Source organism: Lissotriton vulgaris, chromosome 5, assembly GCF_964263255.1.
Source record: "Lissotriton vulgaris chromosome 5, aLisVul1.2, whole genome shotgun sequence".
NCBI classification, from domain to species: domain Eukaryota; kingdom Metazoa; phylum Chordata; class Amphibia; order Caudata; family Salamandridae; genus Lissotriton; species Lissotriton vulgaris.
The window spans coordinates 342,456,511-342,465,130 of NC_141693.1; the positions used below are offsets into that span (position 1 = coordinate 342,456,511).

General features: G+C 43.3%; 1 pseudogene; it reads left to right on the top strand.

Annotated features, from left to right (window-relative positions):
- Positions 1 to 219: 219 nt before the first annotated feature.
- Positions 220 to 8,113, top strand: LOC147710848 (large ribosomal subunit protein uL4-like; annotated as a pseudogene).
- Positions 8,114 to 8,620: the final 507 nt, after the last annotated feature.

An 8,620-nucleotide genomic window follows, 5' to 3' on the forward strand; every position in this document is an offset into this window, starting at 1 on the left:
CCCCATCTTTTTCTTTCAACAGCCTTGAGGAAGCCCTGGCTTTACTCGCCACACAGGGCGAAACACGTTACGGCTGTTCTTTTTCTGTGTTTTATCAAAAACATTCAATATGGAAAATTGACAAATGAGTGAAATTGATTAAATGAAGTGAAAAACATAAATAAAAAGAACTATCCTCACTCCAACAAACTTGTATTGGGCTATCTTTTGTGGCCGCCATCGAGGCAGTAGCGTGGAGCTGGCGCGCCGAGGGTACCGGGGTAGAAAATGGCCTGCGCCCGTCCCTTGATATCTGTGTACTCCGAAAAAGGGGGAGGTATCAGGAAAAAATGTCACCTTGCCTGCTGTGTTTAAGGCTCCTTTTCACCCAGATATTGTGAACTTTGTTCACACTAACTTACGGAAGAACAACCCTATGCTGTCAGTGAATTAGCAGGGCATCAAACTAGTGCTGAATCATGGGGTACAGGCCATGCTGTTGCTCTTATACCTCGTGTACGTGGCGGTGGTACGCACAGGTCTGGCCAGGGTAGCTTAGGCAACATGTGTCTTCGAGTTCGCATGTTTGCCCCTACCAAAACATGGAGACGATGGCATCGTAGAGTGAATATTACCCAGAAACGTTATGCAATCTGCTCAGCGTTGGCTGCTTCAGCTCTTCCTGCCCTGGTAATGTCAAAAGGCCACAGAATCGAAGAGGTCCCAGAGGTCTCTTTGGTGGTTGAAGACAAAATTGAAGGCTACAAGAAGACTAAGGAAGCTGTACTGCTTCTCAAGAAGTTGAAAGCTTGGAATGACGTCAAGAAGGTTTATGCATCCCAACGTATGCGTGCTGGGAAGGGAAACATGAAAAACCACTGTTGCATTCACCGTAGAGGCCCCTGTATCATTTACAGTGAGGACAATGGCATTATTGAGGCTTTCAGAAATATTCCTTTTTTTTTATTTTTTATTTTTTTATTTTTTTTATTTTTTATTTTTCTTCGTTACAACATATCATTATGAGCATTACATATATCACAATTTTATCCATCACAGTATTTTTTTGCGTTATTTAAACTCCACCCTTAAATACTAGCATACAAATTATACAATACAGCTATATAAAGAAAGCATACACATTGTGCAATTCAGCTATAATAAGAAAGCAAAATCCAAAGCCAACACAAGAATTAAACAAGAAGAAAACCGAAGGCAGTAATGATAACGATAACATCAACATATTCCCGCCCCCCTCCCCTAATTACTCCTTCTTTGCCTCTCTTTCCATTTACATATTGGCTCCCAAATTCTTCTCCCCAATCGTCTTCCACTTCTCCCCTTTCGAGCATAAATTTTTTCCTCTATATTATATGCATACAGAGTATTTGCCAGCCAGCTTTGCAAGCTCGGAGGGCTTTTATCTAGCCAAGCCCTAGCTATTGTGAGTCTATACACAGCCATTATTACAAACAGAAATTCAGCATATTGAACCTGCTCTTCATTATTCACACCTAGCATAATCCACGCCGGCGTAAGGGATATCTCAATACCCAATGATCTTGCCAAAAACCCCTCAATCTCACTAATCAATGTTCGTAATTGGGGGCATGATGCAAACATATGTACGCTATCTACTTCCAACTCATTACATCTGGGACAGTTGGTTCCTTGATCCCCCCCCCCATTTTGCAATCTTTGCAGGCGTAAAGTACAAAGAATACAATGTTTTATAATGCTGAGATTGCAGCGGGGCAGCACATAGTATCGTACATCCCAACTTCAAAGAATCATAAAACAAGCTACTATCAACTCCCAATTTATCCTCCCATTTCTTGCTGAATTTAACTAAATCGTCCTGCTTATTTTCCACCAATGCTGCATAAAAGGATTTGATGGAGCAATCCCCCATCAGTTTTATTTTCTCCATTATTTCTATTTTATTAAAACCCGCTGGGCCTCCGACTTTGTTGTTAAGAAAGCTTCTAACCTGCAGATATTTGAAAAATCCCCTATTATCTAAACCATATGTGTCTCTTAGCTCTGAGAATTGCTTAAAACCATCCTGTGAGAATAGATCTCCAATTTGCGTAACCCCCCTTAGAGCCCACTCTGCCATAGTATGATCCGCAAAAATTTCCTTAGGGAGTGACCTGTTGTTAAATAATAGGACATACCTGTTATACCTCCCAATCTTTACTTTCTTTAAGAATGCATTCCAGATCGTCACTGCCGTTTTTACAGTTTTGAACTTAGTCCTCTTAAAGTAACTATAGTCAATACATTTTAGGAAACAGTTCTCAGTGTTTACCCCGAGCGCGACAGCATAAACCTCTGTAGACATCTTCTGCAATCTTACATCATCAGAGTTTCCACCAATAAGACCTTGGATGTATTGCAGCACAGTAGCCATGTAATATAAGCGGAAATCTGGTGCCCCCCATCCTCCTTTTTCTCTGGGAAGCGTCATGTACCTATAGGCTCTCCGAGTTTTACCTTGGGCCCATATAAACCTATTACATATAGCCTCTATACCATTAAACCAGCTGGCTTCAATCAGCAAGGGTACAGCCCTGAACACATACAAAAATTTGGGTAAAATCATCATTTTGATGATATTTGTACATCCAACTAGCAACAAGTGTAAATTGTTCATTCTTTCCAGATCTTTTTTCATTTGAACAATCAAAGGATCCATGTTTTTTTCCACAATTTTACTTACTTCTGCTGTCATTTGTACCCCTAGGTAAGTTGCCATATTTGTCACTCTGTCGTCATTACAAATTACCCATTGATTTTTAACTATCTGTGTTTTAGTGGTATTCAAACTATATCCAGAGAACTGACCAAACCTCTCAGCTTCTGCCTCAATTGCCCTAATGGCAACTGAGGGTTCTGGAGTCAATATAGCGACGTCGTCCACATAGGCTAGTGATTTAAGCCTACGACCATTTAGCACTAATGGTGATATCTCTTGATTAATTTCCAATTTTCTTATATAGGGGTCAAGGTATAGAGCAAAAAGCAGAGGGGAAGAGGGGCAACCCTGCCTTGTGCCTCTCTGAATGTTAACTGCAGCCGAGAAACCTCTATTGATTCTTATCTTGGCCGTCGGATTTATATATAGTGTCTGCAAAGCCTTTATAAAACCTGATCCTATACCGTGCCACCTCAAAACATCCCATAAATATCTCCACGAGACCCTATCGAACGCTTTTTCAGCTTCGAGAAACACCGCTGCCATTGGGTCTTCTAGGGTATCTGCTACATCAAATGCCGTAATTACTAACCTAGTGTGGTGGGTTGTTCCCTTGCCTGGGACAAATCCATGCTGAGAGGGAATAACCAACGATTCAATTTTCCTGGATAACCTTTTTGCTAACATTTTGGAAAACACCTTGACATCGGCGTTCATTAACGTGATAGGTCGGTAGGAGCCCGGGACATCTGTCGGTTTGCCTTTCTTTGGAATAACAATAATGTCTGCGCCTCCCCAAGAGTGTGGAACAGTCTCACCCAATTGTGCTAACAGCATCAGATTATACATATCTGCTAACAAAGAGGATTGGAAAATTTTATAAAATTCCACTGGGATCTGGTCCGGGCCAGCGGCCTTCCCAGATGGCAGCTCGCTCAAGGCCTCAATCAGTTCATCCACCTTGAATTTCTCTTCCAGCTCTTTTCTGTCTGCCTCCTCCAACTTTGATGGCTCTATCTCCCTTAGGTAAGCCCTTATGTCCTCTTCTCCTCCATCTCCATCTGATTGATACAGTGCCATATAAAACTGCCTAAAAACCTCTCTGATCTGTTCTGCTCCCTTAACTTTGACTCCTTGACTATTTTTAATCTCCTTAATCGCAGCCATCCCATCCCTTTGTCTAGCTCGTACTGCTAATATATGACCAACTCTCTCACTGAGTTCATACGCCTTCTCTTTATTAGCCATGTACTTCTCCACTGTCCTTTTTGCCATCCCATCCATAACCTCTGCTCTAAGAGCAACTAACTTCAATAAAATCTGCTCAATTGGTGAGTGCGCATTTATAGCCAACATAAGTTCCTCCTCTGCCTCTCTAATTAATTCGTTATCTCTCTCTGCTTTTTCCCTCTCCCTTTTTTGTGCACTAATAACATAGCTCAGGGTCATTCCTCTTATTCCGGCTTTGCAAGCATCCCACACAATCCCTGGTGTTGAGGTACCTCTATTAATTTCCCAAAATTCCTTAATCCATTCAGTCATTCTCACCCTATAAGTTTGATCCTGAAGAAGCATTCTGTCAAATGTCCATTGTGTCGGCTCCTTGTTTCTTTTTTGCCCAAGATTTACAGTTAACACTAGTGGGCTATGATCTGAAATGATCCTAGGTTCTCTTACTATCGTTACACCATCTAACAAACCTCTTGTAATCAAAAAATAATCCAGCCTAACTAAAATCTGATGGGGAGCTGAAAAAAAGGTACTCCCGTCCAGATTCGGATGGCAATTTAGCCATGGATCCTCTAGAGAGCTATTCCTTGCCATATCCGCTAAGGCCCTGTAAGTTCTCTTTTTTCTCCCCGTATATTTCCTGTTAGAATCTAAAAAACTACTATCTGCATCATGGAAATTCAGGTCACCACACATAATAATAGGCTCTGGCCACTGTGCAAGTTCCGCATCTAAAAATTGAAAAACATCTGGATCATCTCCCGTAGACCCATACACTGAGACAAGCGTAAAAGTTTCCCCCCTAAACGTTAGTTCTGCTATAACCCATCTTCCCCATTGATCCTCCAACTTCCTCTTGACTAGTGTGTCCTGTCTCTTGCCCAGGATTACCACCCCTCTTGTCTTGGTATTCTGATTGGTTTTTGCTAAAACATTGAAGCCAAGTTGATCAAATAAATAGGCCTTAGTACCCTCAATGTGTGTTTCCTGAAGGCACACTAGATCCGGTTTTAGCGATTTTAACAGAGAAGCAGATTTTAACCTCTTACTTAACTCATTAAGTCCACATATGTTTATTGAGACTATTCTACAGGTCATTATATTTCACAGATCTTCCTATTTCATATTTCCATTTAAACCAACAAGATTTAGTAATTATCTTTGAAATTTCCCCTACGTTTTTTCCTTGAATTCGCTTGTGTATCTTACTCCATGCAACTTTTTGTGTATCTTTTCTATCTCTTACTCCTTCACCGTGTTTGTGCCCAAGACCAGCGTGTTTGTCTCCCCCCCCCCGCCACCCTCCCCTCTCCCCCCCTTACCCCCCACCCCTTAGGAGCCCCCCCCCCTCGCTACAGGCAAATAGGCCAATCCTGGCCTATGTGTAGCCCCCTGTAGTCTGCAGAATCGCTACTCTCTCCCATCCTGTTTTCCTCTCTGTCCAGCCTTGCTAAGTACCTTTCTTTAGCATTACCATCTTACCATCTTACGGGGTCTTTGGTGGAGTTCTCATGGGAGACCCTGATGGGGTTCTGGATCTAGTTCTACTCTCCTTGCCTTTACCAGCTTCCGACATTTCTGCTAGATATTCTGCTGCTTTTACCTCAGAAGTAAACATTCTGGTATAACCTTTCCTGATTACTTTCAGCCTTGACGGGAACAATAGATACGCTTCTGCCCCTTGCTTTTGGAAAGGCCCTATCAGCTGCCTTAGTTTCCACCTTCTTTCCACAGTAACGTGGCAGAAGTCCGGCCTGGAGAAAAAGGTGTTCCCATCAGCTATCTTCCTTGAGTCAGGCCTAGCTTTATCTATTATTTCCTGTCTTGCTAGAAAATTACCTAGAAAAACCAACATTGCTCTTGGGAGCTCCTTCTCTTGCCCTCCCCTATTTTTCTTGAACAGTGGGTACCTAGGTGCTCTTTGCACTTCAACATCCCAATGCCATTTCGACTCGGGAAAGGCCTCTTCCAGAATCTTAACCACATAGCCTCTGGGATCCTGCCCCTCCTTTCCTTCCTCCAGACCCAAAAGTCTCACATTGTTTCTCCTTTGACGATTTTCAAAGCTTTCTAGCTTCCATTGGAGATCTTCAACCACCTTCACTTGATCCACTTTAAAAGACTGCCAGTCTGTCACTTCATCTTCCACCCTGCTTGTCCTTTCCTCAACTTGTGAGACTCTCCCTTCAACCTCTTCCTGTTTTCTGCTTACTTTCCTTAGTGACGCTTGAAGTTTTTTTGTGTCTCTTTTTGCCCTTCTGCTCTCAATTCTTGCCTCCTTCTGCATCTGCTTCAAAGTCCCAAACAACATTTCAAGGGTTACATTTTGGGTATTCTGCCTCCCCTCCTTTTCCCCTCTTTCCTGCTCGTTTTCCTTGTAGGTCTCTGAAGTAGCGGCATAGTCCCATGATAATTTCTTAGTCATGCTACTCCGTGATCCTCTTCCATTCCTTTTTTTTCCACTGCCAAATCCTTTTTTCTTTTTCGTCAGAAACTCACTAGAACCCTTACTAGTTTCCGAATCAGAGGTGCGCTCAGTACTCTCCTCTTCCTCTGACTCCTGCTCACTAGCATTTGATGAATCCGATTCCTCATAGACCGAGAAAAACTCAGGAGAGCCTCCTCTCATACTTCTGTCTGTACTTTTAATGTTTCTGCCAGTGTCTTGACCCGAGTGCAGCCCTTTCTGCTCCATTAAACTCTGGGTACTGCCCCAGCTTGACTCTGCGCCCTGCATAGGATTGCTGTGTGACTCTATCTCTACAGCCAGAAGAGCGTCCAGCATCAGCATATTATTTTGGTTTTCTAGCGGTTTTGAAACATTGTCCTCAAGACTGATGTTCTTACCAGCCTCTTTGTTCGCCTTGTTCGCCTTCCTGATTTCCGCGGCTTCTACGGCTTCTGCGTTCTGCTCTGCTTGCTTCGAGACGTCTTCTGCAATGCTCAGTGGTTGCCCAGCAACCAAGCCGCCTTCGACGCTTGCGTCCTCGCGGTCCGCCGACTCTGCTTCCGCATTCACCGCATTCACCTCCCATCCGTCTCCCTGGACGCCGCCAGCTGACAACGGCAGCAGTCTCTCCTGGCGCGGATCGATTTCCTGGATCTCTATCCGTGGGACAGCTGAAGATGCTCTTGGCGTGAAAGACTCTGGTAGGGTCGCTTGCCGCTTCTGATCCTTCGCAAGCGCCGTTTGAGCGCGCTGTGCTTTTCCTTCCAATGCTATCTCCCTCGCCGATTTGGTCATTACCGAGCGAGTCTCCGGACCCGCCTCAGTTTTCTTTTCTTGTTTCTCGATTTTCTTTGCTATTATATTCTTTGAGGACCGGCTAGGAAGTTCCGTTGCTTTCTTCAGAGAGGTAGTTTTTGGAACTGCCCCCTCTCTCACTGCTGCGGCTGAGGCTTTAGTCGGTCCTGTATTTGCTAGTTTGTCCCTGTCTGCCTTAGCTCTTTGGGACATCTTGAAGGGCGCTTTCACGGAGCTTATCGCTCTTCTCCAACAAATCAGCCACTTTATCACCTTCTTTGTCACTTTCTTTGCTGTGAGACCCCACAGCCAACCTGGGTTAAGTGTACCACGATAAGCCTGGTTAGCCAGACCCCACATCCCTGGATTCAGCAGTACTTCAACATCTTCGGATGGGAGAGAGTAAGAGTGCGACTACTCTCTACAGATCTACAGCGGCCATCTTGCCCCCCCACCTCTCTTTCAGAAATATTCCAGGCATTACTCTGCTTAAGGTTAACAAGCTGAATCTTCTCAGACTAGCTCCTGGTGGGCACGTTGGGCGTTTCTGCATTTGGACAGAGAGCTCCTTCTGCAGGCTGGATGAATTGTATGGCACGTGGCGTAAACCTGCAACGCTTAAGTCCAGCTACAACCTACCAATGCACAAGATGACTAATACAGATCTTAGCAGGATCCTGAAAAGCCAAGAAATCCAAAAGGCTTTGCGTGCACCTAACAAAAAGATCAAATGCAGAGTTCTTAAGAAGAATCCTCTTAAGAATTTGAGAATGATGGTAAAACTAAACCCGTATGCAAAACTGTACGCCGCAATGCAATCCTGCGTCATCTTCCCAAAACCAACACCAGACAAAACTGAGCGGCCTGAAGTTGTCAAAGTACCCAAGGAAGACAAAAAACCCAAGGCAGCCAAAAAGCCCACGAAACCCAAGAAAGTCAAGGGGAAACCCTCCAAATGAGCCTGAGACCGTGTTTCTAAACAATGGTTCAAACTGGCTGTAAAACAGGTCTAGCCATAATAAAGTGCTATCTTTAAAAAAACAAAAATCAAAAACAACTAAAATAGAAAATTGACCCATTTATGGGGGTGAACATATATATTTAATAAGGAGGAACACACGCTCACAACCTTTTTCTACAATGCCCAATCCATGTGTCTTCAAAATAATTTAGTAAGGGTGCCAATTTTTCTTTGTTTGTTGTAAAATAGTCAGATTCAGTAATTGAAGTGTAGTACTCGTCTACACTCTCAGGAGGAACAAAGCAAAGTGCAGTTAGTTTTTTTAGTTCGAATTGCAGTTTGCTATCCGATACGTAAAATCCACAACTAAGGTTGTTTTTTGTATCTTATGCCAAAATGCCTGGGAAAAGTGGAGAAACATCTTTGAATTTGGGTATCCACGTACGTTTTGGAAATAACATTAATCATAGCAATTTCAAAATCAATAATAATTTTCCTAGGACTTTTG